The following is a 25688-nucleotide window of genomic DNA, read 5'->3' as shown; positions in this document are numbered from 1 at the left end:
GACACATTGAAATGTCTCCTTTTACTACCTTTCAAAAAGACTACCAAAATCAGGAAGGAAATAAGACACGTCCTGAAACAGCAAGACTTCTCTCTGAGAGAGCTACCCAGACTTCTGGGTCTCTTCTCCTCCTCCATCCAAGCCATCTTCCCCGTTCCCCTCAACTATCAGGCCCTTCAAAGGGTAAAGGCTAGAGCCCTAAGATCTGGCCTCTGGTCCGGAGATCGGATTTGTCTAGATCAAGAAGCCAAATCGGAACTAGCCTGGTGGCTCGAGAACCTAGACACGTGGAACAGAAAAGCAATCTTTGGTTCAAAACCAGAGTTTGTTTTAGAATCAGATGCAAGCCTTCATGGCTGGGGAGCTTGCCTTCTCAATCTGAACACTGGTGGTATCTGGTCACAAGAGGAATCATCTCACCACATAAATTATTTAGAACTAACAGCTGGGCTGAACGCCCTCATGAGCTTCTAACACTCCCTCCAAGGGAGGTCAGTCATTCTAAAGATGGCCAACATCTCAGTGGTAGCCTATATAAATCGTCAGGGAGGCACCAAATCTGCGGACTTCTCGAATCTAGCAAAGAAACTTTGGATGTTTTGTCTGGAACACAAGATCGCTCTCAAAGCGGAATACCTTCCGGGGAAATCGAACATCTCTGCACACTGGAATTCAAGATTCCTGTTAGATCACAGCAATTGGAAACTCAATGTTTCCGTGTTCAGTACCCTAAACAAGATCTGGGGCCCTCTAGAGATAGACGTATTTGCGAGCAGACTAACCTTTCAACTGGAGAACAACTTCAGCTGGATGCCTGACCCAGGTGCTCTAGCAGTCAATGCCTTACTACAATCTTGGAAAGAAGCAAGTGTGTACGCATTCACTCCCTTTGCCATGATTCAGTGTGTTCTTCAGATCGTGAGACAGGATCAGTGCTTCCTTGTCCTAATAACTTCCTTTTGGCCATCCCAAGCATGGTTCCCCACCACTCTAGAACAAGCTTGCAACCCCCTTCTTAATTCCTACCCTAGAGAATCTTCTTGCAGATATAGACGGAGGAGATCACCCCCTAATTCAGAATGGGAGTTTAACCCTTCTTGCCTGGAGAGTGTCAGGAGATCCAATGAAATCTCAGGGCTTTTGGAAACAGCTGAAACTCTCCTGAGAGAGTCTTGGGCTCCAGGCACTCACTACAGATATAACTACATATGGAGAATCTGTGTACGTTGGTGCCTGGAAAGGAACCTGGATTCCTTGGAAGCACCTATTGTTGACATAGTTAACTTCCTTGTTAAACAATTTGATAAAGGCCTCAGCTATAGAACTATCAATTGCTATAGATCGGCTATTTCTGCTGGCCATGTCCTAGTCAATGGTAAAACGGTAGGTAAAAATGTCATTGTTTGTAGAGTGATGAAAAGCATTCGTTTAAGAAGACCTCCTAAATCTAAATATGAAAGTCTTTGGGATGTCAAACTAATCATTGATCTTTTCAATAACTGGCCTGTTTTAGTGTTAATACTCTCCCCAATAAGAAAAAAACCTTTCCATTATCTGGCTACTCTACTATTTAACTAATCTCATGCAGAAGGGTCTCTGATGTCAAAGCCCTGGAGATTACGAAAAGATCTTATAACATGTTCGGAGTTAAATTTGAGATTTATAGAAGAACAAAGACCTGATTAACTCTTTTACCCACGTTTTGATTAATTTCCAAAACTTTGCGTTGTGGACTGCATGAGAGAGTATGATCGCAGAATGTTTGCTCTTCGCCCTCAGGATGTTAAGCAATTACTTATATCCTTTGTTAAACCCCACAAAGGCATAACCTCGACCTCTATTGCTAGATGGGTTAAGATTGTTATGAGTTTAGCAGGTATTGACTTAAAGAAATGTCAAGCTCACTCCCTTAGAGGTGCTATGGCCAGTAAATCTCTCTGGTCTGGAGGTAAGTTGGACGACATTCTCAAAGCTGCTGACTGGTCAAATGATAGCACCTTTGCACGTCATTATTGCAAGCCTTTTGAATATATGTCTGATGTTGTTTTACAAAGCTACCAACATGCATAATGTAGCCTCCTGTCTTGTATTGAAATTGCGATTCTCATATTACCATGAGTAGAGAATCTGGATTTCATTAAAGACACGGAGGATAACATTATCCCCCCCCATCCCACCCCTTGGTGGTCTTACAATGATTTAATGCTGTTTTTGTTACAGTTTATTACTGTACTTGTTATTAACAGTACTTGTTTCATCTCTTGTTCCTTTTAGCTTGATACTATTATTTACATTCAAGGGATATTTACTTCTTTCTCTTTTTAGGTAACGCTCCTTAACTGTGTGTCGTCTGGCCTTTGGTTTTACCTTCGTTCTTCCTTCTCCTTCATCCTGCTCATCAGAAGATTGTTTTGAGGTTTCAAGTTTCATGAAGTTATTTTCCTCCACATTTAAGAGAGGCAGATTGTTGATGGCGCATGCCTTTCATGTGTTGCTATTTTTCTATTCTGGAAACTTTTAATATTGTGATGTAAGCGGCTGCTTGGACTGCATTTAAGGAATAATGCATAATGTCATCCTCCGTGTCTTTAATGAAATCCAGATTCTCTAGTCATGGTAATATGAGAATCGCAATTCATGCTCGAAGGCTTTGTAGCTGTGTAAGATGGGACTGTCCTCTGCCACCAATGGTACAGACCAGGAGGCAGTATCTCCTGACAAATAATATAATACAAAGGCTACTCTAGAGTCAGCAGTAGGAAAATCAACCGGAAGACACAAGAAATGGAGGCTGCATTGGGTGTGAAAAATGTTCAATTTTTGTGAATCCCCTGAAAAGCATTCAGGGCAGCTAAGGGTGTGGCTAACTACCCTATCCCTAACTGTGTGATGGAACGTGGAGTCACTAAGGGTGATGGACTATATGCAGAACCACTTGGACCACTGCTCGGTGTTCCACGTCGTTTCTGTAAAGTATCTACCTGGTGATATAGAGTCATGACCTGAGTCCTTAGGCTCTGGCTCTCAACCCGGGACAGTTCTAACCATATTTGTAACAGAGAAGGCCCCTGAAGTCATGCTCTCCAGCCAACTTATGGATGTGTTTAAAGGCATCGCATTCTGTCAGAGCGTGTTGCAGTTTTAGATCATAATACGACCCCGATATCTTGAAACGGTTTAAAGATAATAATAATAATAATAATAATAGTGATATAAAGTGCCTGGTTACACCATATGGTGTGACTCCATGGTGAGACTGGACCTTTCTAAGCTACAGAACAGAAAGACTCTAGATCAGAATAGCACCATCAGACACTAAGGCGAGCTAAACAAGCGAGTTTTAAGTTTGTTCTTGAGCGTCATTTCAAAAGATTCTGCTCTCAAGTGTGCCAGTAATAAATTCCAGGCCTTGGCTGCCAGATAGAAGAAAGATTGTGCCCCTAATCTTGTCCTAAGGACCCAAGGAACTAGTACTAGGTTGGCCTTCGAGGAGCTCAGATTGCGCAGCTGTATCATAAGTAAGGCTGTATCATAGTACGCAGGTATATGGGCATTTTCTGGGAGAGGATTCTATGGCAGAATCACATGGCTTGAAAGCTAATTATTTTCTCCAGTGGGAACCAGAGGAGGGTAGCGTAGACCACTGATGCCCCTATGGGGCAATTGAGAACCAGTCGAGCTGGTGCATTTTGGACTCTTAAGTTTGTTTAGACTACCTTTGGTTGCTCCTAGGTAAAGGATGTTACAGTAATCTAACTGTGAGGTTACAAGATCGTGTACAATGGTTTTCTGTGACTTGATCGGAAGCAGGTCCAGGGTCTTTTTTAAAGTTTTAAGGGTTCCGAAGCATTTCCCTGCTACACTGATAATCTGGATTTTAAAGGTTAGTTTGGAATAGAACTACACCCCTACGTTCTTGACTTTAGACTTGGGTTAACAAATCGGGCCTAGAGCATCAGGCCACTCGGTCGATGACCAGATGGATGGAGCCTTACCCCCAATTAGGATCTCTGTTTTATTTGTGTTGAGCTTCAAACAGCTGTTAGCCATCCACGAGGCCAGCTCTGCCAAGCAAGATTTAAACTGTTTCGCTGGCTCACCCCCTGCCTGGGAGAGAGTCACAATCAGTTGAGTCTAATCAGCATATGACACTAATTTAACCTTGTGTCTTTCATTAATCTCTGCTAGGGGGCAGATGTAAATGTTAAACAAGGTGGGGCTCAAAACAGAGCCCTGTGGTAGGTTTGGAGTCTCTGACACAAGAGGTCTGTGAGCGACTTGGAAATTGCGATCGAGCAAGAAAGAGGCAAGCCTCCACCTTCATTCAACTGCGATATGACAGAAGACTAAACATACAGAAAAGGACTGACCATTTAAGCATGCCAGGCATGAGGACAGGTCTTCTCAATGATAGTTTGTGTAAGAGCGGGTTGCAGTTTTAAGTCATCATCCATGATTTCCAAGACCAACTGTTGAGGGAGCAGCATGCACCATCTCTTTCCTGCATCCACCACACCACCACCGGTAGAAGAAGAACACAAGAGTGTTGGGATAAACACAGGGGAAATGGGTTTTGCAACAAAGTAAAATAACAAGCTACAATAAAAGGCAAAACATTTTTATCAAAATAGCAAATGTGATGATCCACTACCCCCCAAAGGTCCCACTTGGACCTACAGAATGAGCATTCATAAGGAAAATGTTAGTGCAGATAGCAGGACAGATACATCACCCAAACGGAAACTGACAGATGCTTCCTAAATGGTACTTAGCATTCGCTAGAGAGGGGAAACAAGATACTGCGCCTACTAATCAAGCACACTGGAGGAGGGGCAACAGTCTATGGTCTCACAATGATGTACATGGTTAAGAATATCACAAGTATACATACATTACTAGTCACAACACATAACTCTTGTAGAAGATCAACCTTTGTATCTAGTAGATGCGTGATCTCCACTAGTACGCTGAGAAAGTGCACACCAATGTTTAGTGTTTCTCCTCACATGATAGCACACCAGATTGCGCAAAAATCCAGAGTTTCTAGGGAGGTTAAAAGAGAACACAATACACTCAATAAGCAACAAACTTAGCTGTGCAGCTAAAATAACCCCAGTGTAGCTGGTTTTAGAACGTTCAGCAATTTGAATGCGCAGAGAATTTGCCGGTGGTGAAAGGTGCCAAGCTCTCCTTTATCCAGGTCCGCGTCCAGAGGCCCAAGCAAGGCCACAAGGCCAGGTCGCAGAACTAATGTCAAAGTGGGATAGCCCTAAATGGAGTACATATCAAATACAGATGGAGACATGTGATCTGAATACGGATGCTGGGCAGGAGATGCATCAAGTCTGGATTCCTTGACGCAAAGCATTGAATGTTTATGAGCCAGGCTACTTCTAGATCAGAGCTTTAAAAATGGCTACTGAGACTGAGTTCTCGCGAGATCTTGGCCGGCCGTCTCATGTTGTTGTTGTGGATGACTCGTCTGCTGAGGAGGACTCACTGTTGTTGTGGATGACTTGACAGCGGAGGATGACTCACCAGTATTCAGCCCTCTATCTCATGTTGCTGTGAATGACTTGCCAACTGAGGATGATTTACTAATATTGTGACCCCCTTCCAAGGCGCTGGACAAAATCTGTGATAGAGGTCATTTAAAGCATAAACTACCATGCGTATAGGTAGAGAGATCCCCTAATGTCCTGCCCAAAAGGGGACCTAAGATGTTGAGCTCCATACCCTACATACCCTTCATACCCAAGACCATGAAGAACTGAAAGCGTGCGCGGAAGTGCACATGGGTTCTATATCATCAGTGGGAGTCGGAAGGTTCTTTTCAGTGGCAGGTAGAGCGATCTCTGGTCCAGAATGTTACGTATATACTTGTTGCTTGGCTGAATAGTCCCAATTCATGGCTACCGCTGTTTGAAACCAATTTCCTGATACAGTTAGAGAGGTGCGAACCCTTTCCTTTGATATCCTTTGCCATTTTAATCTATCGACTGTAGAGATTGGTTCATCTTAGAGTCTGCTCTTGCAAGCCCAGGAGGCTGATAAACTGAGATCAGCATCTGAATTGTTAGAGGCAGAACTGGGAAAGTGGAATCTGTACTGACAGTAAGAGACAAAAATGTATTCCCATCCACCCCTCCCCCCCCATCACAGGAGTTGTCTAGACTTTTACCCAGACCTGCACTGTCGACCATGTGCTTGTTTTTACCAGAGTCTTTGTCCTTGTTACTAGAACCAGCTAAGTTATCCTCTTAGATGTCGCCCAAGATCTCCTCAGCAATATATGTATATAGATCTATTTTTTTTTTTTTATTGAGCAAGGAGATGTTCAGCATCACGTTACAAACATACATAACTCATGTATCTCGTGGAAAATCCGAATACCGACAGCTTGTCGTGTCCACCACTGGGTTTTCATCAAATACATCAACAAACTCCGTTCGCATTGGTCTTTTACGCCTTATTTTTAATTACAATATTTTACATCTATGACATCATTGTATCCTTTTCAAATACCTCTGTGTTCTACCCATCTACTCCATATTTTACCCCATTCCCCAGGGCATCCTCAGCTTTGATATACCACCTTCTTGGATGTGCAGCACCAGTCAAGGACCTCTTCCCAATCTTTGACCCTGGAAGGTTGCATCCCCTGGCTTTATTCATTTTGGCTATTATAGCTGCTTTCATAATCCATAATTTGGGATTTTTTGGCCATATTGTTTCTCCTGTAAAGCATAATATATGCGATATGGCATATAGTGGGACCGTCTGGCCTGACACCGTGGACATCAACTGTGTGATCGTGCTGCAGTATCGCTGTACCAGGGGGCAGTCCCACAATGTATGGAAGAAGGTGCCTACTCAGTCACAGCCCCTCATGCATTTGTTCAAGTCGCTCCTACCCATACGGTAAAGTCTCCACCTGTTTGGGTAAGATCTGTGTAGGATTCGTAGTTGTATGAGGCAGAACTGTGATTTAATGGCCACTTCTCAAGGGAGATGTAGATCCTCTGCCCAGTCATCATCCTCCAGGATCCCAATTCCTCAGCAATTTTAGTCTCGGGTTAGGCCTGATCAACCATCACTGGCTCCTGTGATTGAGCCCTGCTGGGCCAATCCGCCTGGTGCCTCTGGTCAATAGAGGCCCAGAAAGACCCAATTCACTTGTGGTCTTTTGAGAACCCCATACAGCCAAATCACACCTTCCTTGCCATTGTTCTTCAGCAAAATTTCTACTTCTGAGCTGCTGCATCCTGCTAACCGAAGATTCTGTGGGCCGGTTCTCAACTAATGGGCTGGGTCTCCGATAAAACCGTCAAGGGGGAAAAACAATACCTATCAGCTCTAACGTTATCCGTCAGAGTAACCTTAAGTTCTCCCTCCGTCCCCCTTGAATCACTACCTGCTATCTTGAGTGCGGCCAGGTGATCTGGTTTGAATGATATGGAGCCTGTGGAAAAGAACTCAGTAATTGTGGTTTATGGCTGTGCCCCGCTCCTCGTGGCCCACATGATCAAGTGTCCTGGCTGGTAAGTTTCTTCACCACCATGCCAAACGAATTCTCTGTTCCTTTGCTATGGTTAGGCTCGACTTTCTTGCCTAAAGCTTCGCTGCTGGTGCGATCCTGCCTTAATAGGGCTGCGAGGCACTGCGGGGTCCAGGAGAATCGGATTCTGCCCGATCACGGGCCGTTCTACTGTTTTTTGGTGCCATTACCAGCACTGCAGTACGCCCAACACAAAGCTCAGCGCCGAAAAGGCCTCCTCCAGCAATCCCCTTGTCAGGTTGCTCCGACTGCCACAAACAGAGCCACTCTAACCTCAAATAGCAGGTGACCTGGTTACTTCAACCTGGAACCAAAACCAGAGATGTCCTGCATGCCGCTCCTCCACAATAGCCCCTCCTTTCCTCCTTAGTTCACTGCAAGTGCGGGATCCGAGAAAGAGCCTGTCAGCCGCAGTGCTACAAGGTCGCCATCTTGCTTGCTATTGATCTGTCAGTTAGGATTTTTTAAAGTTTCACTTCTATTAGATATTATGTTTATATATCTGCTGAACCGGGCTCGCTCTGTTAGGCTGTGAGTGTTAATGCAAAATTTCAAGGCTTCCCTATAAGTTACAATCCCATGTTTTTAAAACATGGGTTTGGGTAAAGTGCGATGGGCAAAGACAATTTCAGGGCAGCAGAAAAGTAGGTGCCAGATTTATAGGATTTACCATACATGAAAGTCTAGATTGGTGATTGCAAGTACAGGATTGAATCACAATGGAAGGAATTTCCCCTGAATACAGTTTAGAACCTAGAATATGATTCATTCCATCACAGATGTGAAGACCTACAAATCAAATAAGGAAATGAAAATGAACTACGATACTTCAGAAGAATTGTGGATACATTTATTGCATCATGTAATGGTGCATGTGTCACTTCATTTGTGATCTGTAATATGACATGAACTGAAGTGATTCACATATGCTTCACTATGAGTATGACTAAACTGTACCTTTTTTTGGGTTCCAAAATAAAGTATGATTGAATACAATTATGCGAGAAGATCTCTAGGCAGGTTGAGCAAATGCTTAAAAGGCTCAACTTCAATCAAGTCCATGTTCCTTATGATTTTCGAGCGAACAGGCTCGGTATTCAGCAATCAATACCATGCCAAAACGGTTTACTCATATTTAGTTGGACAACTGTTTGCCTAATATTGAGTTTGTGTACAGGTCAACTAAATCTCTACTGCATGAAGAACTAACACAATAAGTGTGTACACCATCACATTCCTAGACTTTGCTGAATTGCAAGACAAACTGCTGCTACCAATTTTAGACATCTAGTATATCATCAATTGGATCTGATGTAGCAGAAAGGTAAGCCATGGAATGTTTGATTTCACCATGTTTTTGTGTTACAGCTGACTGTCTACACCCTTCTCTCTCATGACAGAATTGTTCAAAACCATGGCAACCCTCCTGATTCAGGCGTAAAACTACAAGATTCAAGGCTAGTCTCCCGCCTCTCGATTCCTGCAGGCAGAAACTGGATTCGGAGTTTTGCAAAACTGCCAAAAATAAACCTGTGTGTATTGTTATTGTATGCTGTATTTCATTTTGTGTTTGTATATAAATACAACTTTGGTCATAAAATAATGTATTTGACAAAGTATTGCTGCTATTAAACATATTTTGAGTTATTAGCCTGTTCTCACCCCCTGTATCTACTTCCCCCAGGGAGGCCTTGGAGTGTAGACCTACGCTACCACTTAGAGTCAAGTGCTGAAGGGGAACTTGGCCCAGTTCCTTAGGATCCATAGTAGGTCGGGCCATAAACATCAGGAGTAAAAGGACTGTTAAGATCTTAAAGAATTTACAAAAACATTTTTACTGTCCTTGTCTGTATTTAGAATTTATATTGTTATGGTTTTAATTAACTGAAACAAACAGTTTAACTACTACTAAAAAAAGAGTAAAAGGACTCAACGCCCCACAGTGGGGCCCTGCTTGCCCGGGGCCCTCTGAACCCTCTTGTTACAGTGGCCATTCACCTCATATCTAAATATGGCCACTCTGGTCTATCTTTAGGACTGCACCACACATGCATTCCTCAATTGCTGTAAGTTGTGGAAATTCATTATTAATAATTAAAGGACTTTGCTGGAAGACAGCCACTTTGCTTTCATGTTTTGCTGCTTTAGTGCACAACCATACCTCTGATTTAGCATGTTCGGCACATAAGCCAGTTGGGCAAGGTCAACTATCCCAGCTCGCTGCAACTCATTTGAATTCTACTGAATCCGAGGAACAAAATAATATTGGATTCCATCTGGATTCTGACTACATTCTAAATTCCAGAGTTCAAGGCACCTGCAATAACCGCAAGGTGTACACTTTTTCCAACATGTTAATGTTAGCATTCACTCACTTCAAGTTATTCACAAAACCTCTACCCTGAGAATCAACATTCAACACACTATCTGCACATGTACTCCCTGTATGTTCAAATGTACAGAATCAATACCAAAATCGATTACCTTAATCTCAGCTCCTCTCTGGAAAAGTTTAGTCTTTACGATCGCTAGTTTCCCCTTCAACTATCTCTTCTTCGCATCAAAGCAATCACTACAATTCTTCACATATGAGTATTTCATCAATACTCTTAGTCTGCCAACACAGCACACACTGAACTAAGCTCAGTACGCAAACTCATCATGAACACTGACATGAAACCGCTAATACCTTCTTTTGTCGGGTCTTTGACAACACTGTATTTTCTACAGATTTGCATATGTCTCTCATAATAAGCATGCATTGAATATGTTGCTTCCTGAGTAACTCATGAATTACAATCAATTTGTCTCTTTCTCTGAAACTTTCTAGTTCAAATGCACAATCAATTCCTTGTACTTTTCCATACGAACATAGCTGGAAGCACTCTTTGAGGCTCTTCTGTTGGCTATGTTACAGGCACTTTGCACTCAGCCGACAAACCTTATGGAACAGTAATTTTAAACAATGTATTCAAATGTACCCAAAGCACCTTTGCCATTGTCACTAATTGCATTTATTTATTTTAAAAGTTTTATATAGCGCTGGCTAGACCCGGAGGTATCAGAGCGCTTTACATGAGGATCAAGGAGTTACAAGTTACATCTGTTACAAGAGCATAGTAAAACATAGCATAAAAAAAGCAATGTTACGGTAATTCGCCGGAGGGAGGGGGAGGAAGGAGACATAACAGGGAGAACGGGAGAAACTGTGCCCAATGTCCGGCTGGGTAGGTGACGGCCGAGAGGGTGAACCAGGGGGTGATCTCTATCCCTAATCTCTCTCCCTCCATATACAATTTTTCCTTATCGCCCCAAGCTTGGGCAAGTTTGTTGTAAATGCAAAGAAATCAAATCACTGCCAAGAAACAAGCACAAAATACCCACCATGCATTTCTTGCAGAGGAAATCCAGACGCAATCAATTCATGCTCACCTGCACACGCTTTTGATTCCTTTTATGCTTAATTTTTTTCTTATTTGCTTTGCTACCTTCTTTCTTACTCCATTTATCTCTATAGCTTTTCAGATATGACCACATTTTAATGCTGAATATTAATTCTCTAATACATTGTCCTGCCTATTTAATTCACTTCATCACCCAGATTCATTCTATAATTTGTGCACCATTCTTTTCTATTACATAGAATAATGTCATATTCTTCTACCGATTACTCAAACCTAGCAAATGCATCACACACACACACATCTAGCTAGCTGCTTACTTACGCAAAAAACGCAACTTATCTATATTATATATTGTCAATTTCTCTATGCCAATTGTATCCTGCAACATTTCTGCAAATTTAGTCTTTAATTGAAGAACATTAATTTCTCTCCATGCTGGTTCACTCAGTTGTACCACAGTCACAGTAGTGACTGCTTCAATAGTAGGAGCAGCATGTGAACTAGCATAAGCAGTGCTAATTCTACTAGGATCTGCTTCAATTTAGATGGCACAGTAGGCATTGAGAGTGTAAGTCCACTCGTACTTTATCCTCCTGCTTCCATATAGTGAGGTGTTTATATAACATATCGATGAGGTCTTGAGTCTAGTAAATCATCTAATAAATAATATTTCATTTTATGTGATTCATGGACAATGGTTGTATAATGTTAGCACACATTTCGTTTTAACGCAAATAACATTACCATGTACAACCTTTACCACAAATATGCCTTTACAACCATACCTTTACAATGGTCTTGTTAAGAGCATATTTGTGATAAAGGTTTTTCCTGAGCCCTTGCGCCCCGTCCTTTTCTAAAAAAAAAAATACCCCTGCCCTGTACCCCCGCGCGACCCCCTGCACCCATCCCTTCTAGCATATACCCCTACTCTAAACCCTAACAAGCATTTACAATGCAATGGTCTCGGCATTGTTAAAGTTAGAGCTATTGGCATTGCTCATGACATTATTTTTGTTTATGTTTTTGTTTTTAAAACATTTTAAAAAACTGCATTGTTATTTAAAATGTCAAAAAATGTCAATAATGCAGACCGCATTTGGAAGGGGGCAGTTTCCAATTATCACATTAGCCCTAATAAACGCCACCTACAACAAGTAAATTATGCCGGGTTGAAATATGTGATCAGCACTTTAATAAGCACATAAGCACTTTTTGCACTAAGAGCACTTTGCTTCAGCCTTGGCATCAGGCGTGATGTGAAGAAGCAGGCTGGAACTGAGAACATTGCTCCCTCTAACATGTGCTAAAGCAAAAACAGAACTTTTACGATGAGCTACTTCTCAGTCGCCATAGTTTATAAGAAATATGAATGTGTAAATGTCTTTTTATTAACATTATATTTATTAACGATCGTATATGCTGTTTTATCGTATTGCAATGGTTTTTTATAACCATGCTAATAAACTATCTATCTATCTGCCTCGTGTGTGCCCTCTGTGAGCTGGGGCCACGCATGACACAACTCTTTGCACGTCACACATGGGAAACTTAGCAGCTAAGTATTGCACATTGAAGATAATTTCCGATTTCTGTATTACTTCATGGACATAATTGTTTTGTTCTATTCAGGCTAAAGCGTCACTAAGACTTTCAAATGTCACTCATTGGCAGGCGCGCAACACCCATTGGACTCACAGGGCTTCAGACCCCCCCCCCCCCCCCCCCCTCGTCGTATGTGGCAGCCCGGGATGAGACAGCTTCCCGGCGCACACACAGCCGCACCCGAGCACTTCACAGGTCTTTAAAAGACCATTTGCATGTTAATGAGGCCTCGCTGTTGTTTCACCCCTTCCAAGAGCCCCTGCAGCTCCACTCTGCCTATGGCTTAAAAGATTCAGCCCCTCCCACACCTGAAATGCCTCGGAGAAAGGCTGCGGCGGTTTCGGATTCGGGGGCGTATTTTTCTTCTTCTCTCCTCTTGCCATTGGCTGGAGGAGAGAAAAACACACCCAGTGAAAAGTAGCGAAAAAACACGCCCCCCGAATCCGAAAAGGACGGGGCCTGTTTTGCGAGACGAACCTCTTCTCCACTGGCTGGCCAGCATTTAAGAGGCCAGCCAATGGAGAAGAGGAGAGAAGAGGGGCGGGTTCAAGCCCCTCTTCTCCAAGTCATTAAATCTCGGAGCGAGACTGCGCAAGCGCAGCCCTCGAGCCGAGACCTAAAAACGGACCCCTGTGCGACTACCTTCTCCCCACCCCTGGCCCTTCTTCAAACTACCCTGCCACTGAGCCCTAGAAGCAGGCTCCTAACCCCCAGCTCATCTAAAAACTACCACTCCCCTGAGCCCTGAAAGGGGACCTTCTAACAAATACCCTTCCCCTGAACCCTAAAAACGGACACCTGCACGACTCCCTTCGCCCACCCTCAGCCCTTCTTCAAACTACGTTGCCCCTGAGCCCTCGACCTGGACTTCTACACCCGACCCCTGGCCCATCTAGAAACTACCCCTCCCCTGCACACTAAAAGAGGACCTTCTAAAAGCTACCCCTCCCTTGCCCTAAAAATCATTAAAATCATTTAACATTATTTATCTTTTTATTAAAATAAATACATTTAAACATATTAATTTGTAATCCCTTTTACCTTTCATACGCCTTAAATAATCACGTTTTCTCACATTGAAAGTACCTTCTAACGGTAATTACATGTTCTTAACATCTGATATGATCTCGTTCCATTCTTTTAACCACAAATGTGACATCATTTCCTATACTAGTGAGTTCAATGAAGGAATTATTTCTCCTACCATGACAGAAACTACAATACCTTGCAATAAATTAATCTCATTAATACTCTTTTTCCTTAGCTCAGGAACAGTTCAAGAACACCAGAACACTGCAAATAATCCCATTAGTGAAGACCATAGGAACCAGAAGTGTGGACAGGAATACATAGAAGGGGACATTTTATCTCTATATCTTATCTAATCTCTTATTTTATCCGCCTACATTCTCCACCAAAACTGTTGATGCTATCTTATCAGATAATCTATAATACAGCGCCTACACGGGATCGGGGATTGTGTAAACCTCAAGAACACATGAGGCAATGCTTGCCTACAGATTGATAGCAAGTGTCGGAAATTGCCCTTTCTGCAGGGTCACTCCGACATTTTTTGCCTTCCTCCTCCTTTTTGCTGAAATAATTTTTGTTGACTTAGGACTCTGGGCACTTTACCATTGCTAACCAGTGCTAGAGTGCATGTGCTCACTCTCCTAAACATGGTAACATTGGTGTATCCCCAAATGGCATATTTACTTTTCTTAGAAGTCCCTAGTAAAGTGTACTATATGTGCCCAGGGCCGGTAAATTAAATGCTACTAGTGGGCCTGCAGCACTGATTGTGCCACACACGTAAGTAGCCCTCTAAACCTGTCTCAGGCCTGCCACTACAGAGTCTGTATGTGCAGTTTCACTGCCATGTCAACTTGGAATTTTAAGTAGCCCATAGGGCAGGGTGTTCTGTAAGAAAACGGCTGGACATATTCCTTTTTAGTTTTACATGTCCTGATAGTGAGAAAGTACCAAATTTGTTTTTCGCTACTGTGAGGCCTTCCCCTCTCATAGGATAACATTGGGGATTCCTTAATACATTTATTAAGTAAAATTCCTAATTGAGAAGGAGTAAAACAGTCATGTTCTGGTACCTAAGGACTTGTAATGATAAATCCACTTTAATTTTAAAGTTGGATTTATGATTGCAGTTTTAAAAATTCAATTTTCAGAAAGTTGGCATTTTTCTGCTCTTAAGCCCTGTGTGTCTTTACCTGTCTCCAATACACGTCTGGGTTGGGTGTCAGCCTTGTGCATTCCCTCCAGACAGTCACAAACAATGGAAACAGCAGGATTGAAGGGAGGAGCTAACACTTGCACCTGAATAGGGTCGTGCTTGACCCCCCACACAAAGAGCTGCATACCCCCTGTAATGGGTTTAGAGCCAGAGCAGGAAAGAGAGGAGCTTTGTGCATTCCAAAACACCTCATTGCAGTCTCCCCCACTTCAAAGGCACTACTGGGTATAAGAACTGGACTTCTGACCCCACCATATCAGTACACTTCTGGACCTGTGGATACTCCCAGGAAGGCCTGCTGTGCTGCTGAAGGACTGCCACACTGCTGGACTGCTGCTCTGGAAGAACTGCTTATTTACAGTACTGACCTGCCTGCTGCCCCCCTGAGTGAGAAGTACTGGACCTACACCACTAGAACCCAGAGTGACTCCAAGGGCTTGGCTGCTTGCCTCCTGTTATGCAGTAAGGGACATCAAAGACTGGCTGCAATTCTACAACAACACCTGGATTCTAGCATGCCGAGTGGTGCCAATCCAGTACTGGGCCCTTGGAAGCGGGTTTTCCTGTGCTACAGCATCCAAATCCAAGAAGTCTCGACTTTGCACTGGTTGGAACCGACACATTCTCATCGAAGCCTAGGCAGTGCCACTCCAAAGACATCTCATCTCTGGCAGTGTGGCTTGATGACAGCGCATCGCCTTCATCATCCGTAGTTGACACATAACACAACTGCACGGCTCGAAACCAACGCATCACCTACAATCCTCCTGATCTATGCCAACGCACCACCTCCGACCGCTCCTCACATCCTCCGCCTCAAAGTCGACGCTTCCTCCGTGAATGTGCCGTTTCATCAGGGTCTGCATGGCTCCTGTATCCAAACCGCACTCCATTTCAGTCGACCTGACTTTTCAGATTTGACCTGGTCCACAGCGACCAGATAGCCCCGGTTGGCGCTTTATGACTCCAAGCACCATACTTCAAGGTATTCTTTAAGAATTCATAACTCCGGTTCTACTTGTTGAATTTTTGTCATTTTGGTCTTGTTTTGTTCATTAAATTAAGATCTATTTTGCTAACCTAGTTTGGATTATTTTTGTGTGATATTATCACTGTTTTACTGTATTAAGTGTTGCACAAATACTTTACCCATTGTCTTAAGGTAAGCCTGACTTCTCTGTGACAACTACAAGAGGGTGAGGTGTATTTAGGGTGTCTATCCGACTTACCCTGACTAGAGTGGTGGTCCCTACTTGGACAGGGTGTATACCTCTGCCAACTAGAGACCCCCTTTCTAACAGCAAGTAAATCATCATAGCCAATTAATAAGTCTCAAGTGAAAAGGCTCAGGTCCAATAACGTTTAGAAACTATAAAGGTTTATTAAATAATAAAAGTGCAATATAGAAGGCAACACCATAAAAGTTATTCAAAATGCCTGGCAAATCAATATAAGGAATTAACATAAGGTTCAATCAAATGCAGCTAAGAGAATTACAAGAAGTCAAATCTCAGTATAAAAATATTCCAAGTTCTATGCAAGAGACAGACTTACAAGGGTCTGCTCTCTAAAGTCAGGGCAAATCAGTCTTTGCTCACCTCACATATGGAGCCCTTCATAACAAAATACACAGTGGAAAATCGCATTGTCAGCATAAGATGATCGGTGCACAGAGTGACAAATCAGAATACAAAATGTAAAACAGCATCCTGTAACATAATCCCTAAACTATCCCCTAAATGTCGTTAATAAAACTGTGACCACCTGCATGATGCTGCTCCGCATGCTGTGGAAGATTCTTCCACTGCTGCCGGCTCATGTTCGACCAGAAGTGGTGCGCGGCACCATATTGAGCAGGCTGGATTATTGCAACGCACTACTTCTGGGAGCTCCAAATAATTTGATGGCCAAGTTACAACGCGTGCAGAATATGGCGGCCAAGCTGGCGCTGTCCCGTCGCCGATCTGACTCTTCCTCCACGGCGTTAGCCGATCTTCATTGGTTGCCTGTCTCACAGCGAGTTATCTTTAAAGCACTTTGTTTAGTGTTTAAAGGACTTCATGGGCAAGGACCTGCTCCATTGCAGGAATTGTTCCAGTGGTATGTGCCCACTCGCTCCCTTAGGTCGCTGTCAGCACACCTTGTGGTAGTCCCAAAGATACTGAGGGCTCGGATGGGCGGCTGAGCCTTTAGTTTCGTGGCAGCTAAACATTGGAATAATCTCCCTCTGCTGTTGAGAAGTTCTGGGGAGTTTTCCTCTTTTAGAAAGGGATGAAAAACATTTCTCTTTCCTAGGCATGATTAATTTCCTCCGAATGTTTGTGTGGTGTAGGTATAACTGTCTAAAAGCGCCAGGATACCCTTCGGGTGACAGTCTGCGCTATACAAATACGCCATACATACATAGATACATACATTAATATATGATTTATTTATTCGAGAGTTTTATATAGCGCTGGCCAGACCCGAGGGTATCAGAGTGCTTTACACCAGTTAAAATGAGAGAATCACAAAATAAGGCAAATATACACATGATGGTTAGTAAGTTCCAGCGTGGATGCTGCATTGAGGTATGGAAGTCCAGCGAGGCCTCGCAGAGCGTACATAGTCTAGGGCAGAACCATGATCCAGGCGAGGGTACACTGGGAGAAGGTAGAGTCGGTGACAAAGTGTCAAGGTGCTGCGGATTGCATGAGTGTGCGCTTCAGCGAAGGTTAACTGCTCGGGAATGCACGGTTGAGGAAGAGGTCTTTTAGGATTCTTTTGAATTTAACAAAGGACGGGATAGTCCTAATGTTTGCTGGGATAGGTTTCCATATTTTGGGTGCGCTTCCAGCGAATGATCGAGAAGCAGTTTTTTGCTTGTGAGTTTTCATGGGGATGAGCAGTAGGGTGTTGGAGCTCCTGAGGTTCCTTGACTGGCCAGCTTTTTTGAGTTTGGAGGCCAGGTATTCCGGTTTCCCTTGTGCGTGAAGCAGGCAGTTCTGAAGCTGGCATGCATCTATTGGGAGCCATTTAAGTTCTTTGAGTGCAGGTGAAATGTGATCAAATTTCCTGATTCCAGTGACCATTCTGGTTGGTGCATTGAGAATAGTTTTGAGGGGGGCAAGGTGGGATTTGGCTGTACCGGTTAGGATAGCGTTTCCATAGTCCGACTCTGGATATCACCAGGGATTGAGTGGCATGCTTGAGGTCCTTGGGAGGGATGAAGGGTTTTATTTTGTTCAGGAGCTTCAGATTGAGGAAGGCACTCTTCGCGAAGTTCTTGTTATGTTTGGTCATGTCAAAATTGGGGTCTAGGGTGATGCCTAGTGATTTTACGGAGTTGATTAGGGTGAGATTACCCTTGAGAGCATCGATTGCTTTAAGCCATTCCATGATTTGGGGGTTCTCGTCTTTGTAGGAGATGAGGAGGATTTAGTTTTTTTCATGGTTGAGTTTGAGATGGTTTACGGATAGCCAATGTTGGACTTCTTTGAGAGTGTTATTGAGTTTCTGAATGTCTTTGATGGAGGAGGTTTCCAGATAGATCTGCGTATCGTCTGCATATAAGTGGAAGGAGATGTTGGCTTTTTTGAGTAGGGAGGTGTGGGGTTCCATATAATCCCATCAGACCTAATTTCAATGGATAGGTCAGTACAAATCTAGCTGCTCTCAAAATAATGACAGTCTCATATTGTGAATAGGCCTATTGTATCACAGGCAGGAAGAGCCTTGAATTGTTGCACAGGTAGCCTCCGGAGTTCTTTGAGAAGAGCATGTTAATACAGAGCATTTTATAAGTGCACATTTTGCTACGTCCAATAGGAATAGAAATGTAAAGACAAATCATAGCTGTGTTAGAATTCAAGATGGAGTTTGCGCCTTGTTCAGGACTAATTTTGTCAAGTACAGGAAAATACATTTTTGAAAAGTGCAGTGTTTTTGTCGAGTGGAATGGTATTTCCAAGAACGACCGACTACGTAGTACTGTGAAAAAGGCAGCTTTAATGAAACAGGTGGCCAACTTTAACAACAAATCATGGCTAGAAGCCTTAAATACTAAAATCAATGTGGTCTAACTGTACATCTTCATAACTATCCAAAACCCCTCCTGCCTCCCCCAAGCAACCCTTCCACACAAAACCTACCAAAATCCATTCCTAACTCTCCTCACTCAAATTCCCCACATCCAAATGTCATGCATACCGCACTGTTGCCATATCATTCAATTCATAAACTCACTCCCCTAAAAGTTCCACTGGGTCTGAACATGACCAACATTTCTTGAAATAACTTATAAAGTTGTGTACCAAACCACCAGCACCTGCTCATACAGTGACATCATCACAGGAAAACAACCACCAACAAATACAAATGCACCTGCTTCATTAAACTGATATCAGGGTGAGTAGGAGGACATACATGCTGATGACGGTCCCTACGAGCCGGGGTGTACCCACTTCTAAAATGGCCCACTTCTAAAATGGCACCATAACCTAATGGACAAACCACTAAAATGTCAAGAAAACACCATCCAAGCCCCAAAGCCAATCCCAGAGCCCCTCGTCCCTGGAGCTCCTCGTCCCTGGACCATACCACCCGGCCACAAATTCTGGGAGGGAATGGGCATTCTGCCCAACCACCCAAAACCACATCAGGTGGGATGGTGTTTCCAAGAACGACTACATAGTAGTGTGAAAAAAGCGGCTTTAACAAAACAAGTACCCAACTTTAATACTAAACCTTGGCTCAATGCCATACATAATAAAATCAATGCGGCCTCACTATACATCTTCATAACTATCCACTAACCCCTCTTCCTTTTCCTAACAAACCCTTCCCAACGAAACCTACCAAAATCCAATCACAACTCTCCTCATTCAAACTCCCCGCATCCAAATCTTGTGCATGCGGCACTGTTGCCATCTCATTCCATTCATGAACTCCCCCCCGCCAAAGTTCAAATGGGTCTGAACATGACCAACATTTCATGCAATAAATTTCAAAGTTGTGTACCAAACCGCCACCACAAAAACCTCTGAGTTTTTCAGTCCAGCCCCGCCCCCCCACCCTCTCCCCCACGGTTCAATTGAAAACTCACATCCTTACTGGTAAATACAGCATATCTGCCAAAACACTCCATATCTGTGTCAGGTACAACTTAATACCAAAATAGACAGATGCACCCCATCATCTCCGAAAAACTCCAGCATCTTATACTTAATATCGCAATGTTCCAAAAACCTAAAGTCTTCGCTTAACAACATTTTTTCAAGTCTCTATTACCTTGCTTGCGAGCTATGTCTATTGCCCCAGGTTTCTTCGCCCCTCTCCAAACTCTTCTTGGCATGAATTCCATTAAAACCACTGCAGTGTTAGATCAAGACCCCTTTAAACCCAGTAAATACGGTTTCATGGACTTCACCAAGGCCCATCCTTTTAACATAACAAAATGATTTTCCCGCAGGTGCAAAATCAGGATGTCGGGGCAGGCTTATCCCTTCACCAAAGAATTTTGCTCGGGCAACATTTCATGCCACCTCATGTCATTTATGCCAAACCATTTTAAATGGAAAACTGTATCAGGCAGCCCAACCTCCTCCTGCTGTCATCATGTCTCACTACCCACTTCACAAAGGAGTGCTCACAGATCCAAACCTCAATGTGCCCTCTACCAGGGATTGCAATGCAACTTAGCAGAAAAGAATTCATGTTAATGCAAATCATGAAAAACCCAGCCTGGTCACAAATAACGTGGACAGCAATTTGACTGCCACCACCCTGCATGCCTGATGTTCGCTACAGCTCAACCCTAGCACTCGGACCCTGTTGCCATCCCAATCCTGAAAGAACGAGTCCCCAATTCCTGAGCACAATGCCCAAGAACCGCCAGCGCTTTTCACAAAACGCCACCCAACACCAGTGATGCTGAAAACTAGAATCGTCCACATGCCTGAAACAGAGCATAACTTGCCTCTGGGCCGCTAAGCTTCACTGCCCCCGACTGCACAACACTCATCCCATGCAAGCCCATTACCCTTATGGGACGACTCTGACATCGACCATAGATGAGCTGCATCACACACTCTCCGCCACCCCTTCTGTCATGCGTCTGACCATTCCTCCGCACTCCACTATCCCTGCCAAAAGACCCCAAAACCATGGCCACCTGCTGAGTCAGAAACAGCTCAACTGCCCATTCTATCTGCGCCCCAAGTCTCATCATGGGCATACCATTACATTTGCAGAGGAACATTCTTTAAAGCCACAGATCCTTCTTTTTTTTTTTTTTTTTTTAAAAACCTTTATTCGTGCATCTGAAAAGAACAAATACGGGCCTACAACCGTCAGGCCGGCCACGATACAGTAAAGCACTGATACCCACATTACAGCCCCCGTGCATCAACGGTCAGGATTAACAACAGGTTATGAGTCACATACTGGAGATATCTTTGAAACCCGGGGAAGGAGAGGTGAAGGTTAATTTTAAGTTTTTTGATAATTTTATCAGAAAAAAAAAAGTCAATGAAGGATAAGAGCAAAGTAGATTCGAGTCCGCAAGATAGCTTCACCACACGGGCGAGCAGCAACATCAGTAAGAACAACAATGGGAGTAAAATCTCAATCAGTGAGGCGGTGCAGAGATATATCAGGATAGTCACATGAGCAAGTACGCGCCCCTCCAGAGCCGCCCCCACTCGATCCACCCCACACCCGGACCCCGAATCGAAGAAAGTAGAGCACAGAGACATAAAAGAAAAAAGGCCCATAGAACTAATTGAGGACAGAGTATTACCCCCCCACCCTACACCAATGCGGAGGCTACGGCCTACCCCCCCCCCAGCATAGTGCCTGTCGCCCAAGGAACCCGAAATATAGAGAAGAGAGAAAGTAGGAACAGAGTAAAGAAGGGAAGAAAACAGAAAAGAAGGTGGGGAGGAGCCCACTGGACACCAGAGCGCCCCGAACCATCAGCCAGTTATGGCCCCCACACACTGAAAGCCCTCTACGCCAGAAAACGGCATGCAAAGATACCATGGCACCACAGTTTAAGCAAGGGATACAAGTCGCGACGAGTGCGCGCAAAACATACATACAGTCCCAGTCCCAGGCCAGCCCGTCCATAAACCATAGCGATAGAAGTCAGTCTAGCCCTGGCCCGATCGCGGGCTTGGGATTAAACCAGCTCCTGCGTGAAGGCCCCGTGTCCCGAGCAGACAAAGACAAGATGGCCGCTTGTGAGAGGATGGTGAAGTAGGATCACGAAATGGCCGCCGACCATCGATTGAGGTCCCTCGTTGCACCACATAAAATCCAAACCTGGCAAGTAAGGTACAGGAGTTCCACAAAAAGGCAGCAGTGGGCCACCGCGGACGGTCCCTCGAAGCCGTTAGGTATCGCTCAGCAGGATAGCCTCGCGGACGCGGTGAGGCAGGGAACAATGAAGCAGGCAGCCATGACCAGGGGGACAAAATATCCGCAGTTGAGGTGGAGAGCGGTGGACCCTGGGCGCCGGGAGCGCTAGATGAAGGCACCAGTGTAGCACAATCATACACCGCCGCTGCTTCCCCGCAAGAGGACAAGAGCACCGGAGGACCCACGCCCTGTGGATGACACACAGTGCGCTCACGGCCCGCAGCCGACAGTATGGGGTCAAACCTCTCACTCAGCGCCTGCAGGCCAGCGCACATCTGTAGTTGAAAGTCCCGCAGGACAGCCAGAACGGAGCCGCATGTCAGCGGAAGCTGGGCCCCAACATCGGCAGCAATCCGGGACAGCACCGTGGAGCTGGTGTCCGGAAGAGGGAGGGCGAAGTGGGCAGCGGGCGAGACCGGAGTATCACCCCCCAGCCGCGAGCAGGCACTCAACGCCATGTTTTGCCGCTATACGGTGCAATGGCCAGGGGGGGGGGGTCGTGGCAAGGGGTCAATTCCCCTCAGGTCTACGCCGCAACAGGAAAGGCCGACAGTCGCTTATCTTCTCGCCGGTCCCCCTCGCCGCTGGCTAGGCAATAGGCAAAGGGGGCAGCAGCCCCCCACAGCTCGGTCCTCAGAGCGGGGCAGGAGACTCACCGCACCGGGGCCCACCCCACAGCTCCAGCCCGTCAGGCACAGGGTGCAGAAGGTGTCCGGCCGTCTCTCCCCGGGCTCATCCGGCAACGATCCATGGTGCGAGGCGAGATCGGGACCGCGGGGCTCAGGTTAGCGCTAGCTGGTCCGGTAACTGCGGAGCTTCCAGGAGGCCGGCAAAGGCCGTAAGGGCGCAGGGTTTCAGTGCCGAGGACAAAAGCACCCAGAACTCGGGCATCCGGGCGGGTTAAGACTCCGGGGAAGCAGCAGCGCGGTCAGCGCGTCTTCGCACACGGTGCACCTCGAGAATCGGCGAGGATGGGCATCAGGATAGTAGTCCGAGGCCACGGACCGACGGAGCCGGGCGCTCAAGCGTCTGCTCCGGTCGCCATCTTGGCTCCTCCCCCCACAGATCCTTCTTAACCCTCACTTTGAGTGTGGGAGGGATATCCTTCCCAAAGCCCAACCCTATCTCCTTCAGAAGGTCCTCCCAACTCTCACAGCCGTACATGCAAAATTCAAATGGCCCAACAAAACCTGAATATCTTTACCTGCACTTCCCCAGGTCCAACGTCTTTTCCAACCACTACAGCGCAGCTTTTCTTCTTCTGGCAGCCTAATCTCCATTTTGATGGAAACTACTTCAATACCCAAAAAAGTAAGCACCTGGGTTGGTCCAAATGTTCTTTCCCCGGCGCCAAAGGAATCCCCAGATTCGCCATCACATCCTGAAACAACAATAAACTCTCCTGACATTCCCTGATCTGCACCGCTCCTACCATGAACAATTTATCCACATGGTGGGTCCTCTCTCCCCTGCCATATATGTAAAACCTTCTGTAAAGGTACTAAAGGCTACAAACAAAGAACATGAAACATAAAATCAATAGGGATAGCTTTGTCCACAAAAACGTGTACACCAACAACTTAACAATCGTCAGGGTGGACCAGCAGTAAGCTGAAAGCAGATTTGATGTCACCTTTTGCCATCAGTGCACCCTGACCCATCAGATTCACCAAATGAGCCACCGACTCCACTGATCCATAGTGCACTCTACCACACTCCCCCGGAATGTAATCTTGTACTGACGAGCCTTCTGGCCAAGAAAGATGGCGAATCATGCGAAACTTCCCTGCCTCCTTCTTAGGAACCACCCTTATTGGGAATACCTTCAAATTCTCCAAAGATCAGTCCAGAAATGGTCCTTCCATCCTCCCTTCCTTCACCTCCTTCAAAAGCATGCTCCACATCAAAACCTCCACTGACTGCCATTTGACTGCCAACTGCCATGCCCTGGGACCATTGTAGCCCAAACAAAAAACAAACTGAAATCCTGCCAACAACAATTTATTTTCTTTTACCGTACCCAACCAATAGTACAACCACCTGCCCGCTCTAACTGGTGTTGGTGCCTATGCCCATGAGATTCTGTCCCCTGCCCCTACCTTGGTCATTGGCACCCAATTACTGCCCCACATTTTCACCCTGCTGTCCAAACGTTCCCCCCTGGGGACCACACTGAGTGAGGGCATGCTTCCCTCCGCACTTTGAGCACTCATGGCGATATTTGCAGTATTCACGCAAACATTGATCCCTGTATAAACACCAACATGACCCTCCTACCCCCACATAACCCCTTTCTGCTGCCCCCACCCCTCTTGGGGCAGAATGCCCACGAAAGGGATTGTATGTGACCGGCCAGCCACTCGCCGTATACATTGATGTGGCTGGCCTTTTGGGCGTCATAATCTGTGTGAATAACTCATTATCCAATTGCCCACAGACTCCATTCTCCTCCTTCGTAAGGCGAGCCCTGAATTCCTCATTGTAGCACACCCATGTCTAACTCCCACAGGTAACCTGTGCCATACGCACCACATCAAGGTGTTTAAACAAAGTCGCGCACCTCTCTGGGTATTTTCACAATAAACACTCGCATAGAGGAGGAAAGTTCTCAATGTTGACTGGAACCCTGTGTCTGTGGGACAACTCGTACTCCTGTTCTTTAGAACCTTCCTTAGCCTGCACGTCCCTATGCAACAGCTTAAATAACTGTGTATCCCCCTTTCCAAATGCGCTCCCTGGTAGTCAACATTAAATGGGCCCCTGCAGGCTTTGTAATGCCCATATAAGGTAACCTTTTGAGTTTCACTTCCGTACTCTCTTAATTTTCTCTTGGTGACTTGGCATCTCCTAAAGCTATGTACACCCCAGAATCCTGCACTTTGCTAATCACCCCACCCGCTAACATTTCTTTATCCTGGACTACTTCCGTACCAGTGCCCTGAACTTGTACATACCTGCCCTTTGATAAACAAAATCTAGATTTACCTTGGATTTGAATGGCCACCTCCATGGCCTGCACCCCCACCTCCACCCCCTGCCGCAGTGCCTGCCACATAAGACACCTTACCTGGCCTCAAGGTCGGGACCTGCACAAAAGCCATTATTTCTGATGCAGAGGTCGCCTTGTGAGCAGACACTGCTCTTGCTGAAATATCAGTCGACAACACTAAAACACCAAGACTCCCCCCCTACGGTAAGTAGTACCCAGTGCATGTTGTACCTCCTGGTGCTCCTCCCACCACTCATTCTCACCCCCCCCTAAACCTCAGCAATATCCCCTTCCTCCATTTCAGTCTCTCCATAATCCAACTCACATTATGTCTCCTCACACCTTCCACCAACATCCACACTTGTGCCATCTCCCACACCCCAATCACGAAACTGCGCATCATACAAGTCTTGAGAAGTGTCAAAATCCAGCATGGTGGTCGCATATCCCAGTCCTCACCGCTCCAACGTTGGGTCCAACACGGTC

Source organism: Triturus cristatus, chromosome 3_1 (genome assembly GCF_964204655.1).
Source record: "Triturus cristatus chromosome 3_1, aTriCri1.1, whole genome shotgun sequence".
Classification (NCBI taxonomy): Eukaryota; Metazoa; Chordata; class Amphibia; order Caudata; family Salamandridae; genus Triturus; species Triturus cristatus.
This window is presented reverse-complemented; position numbering follows the sequence as displayed.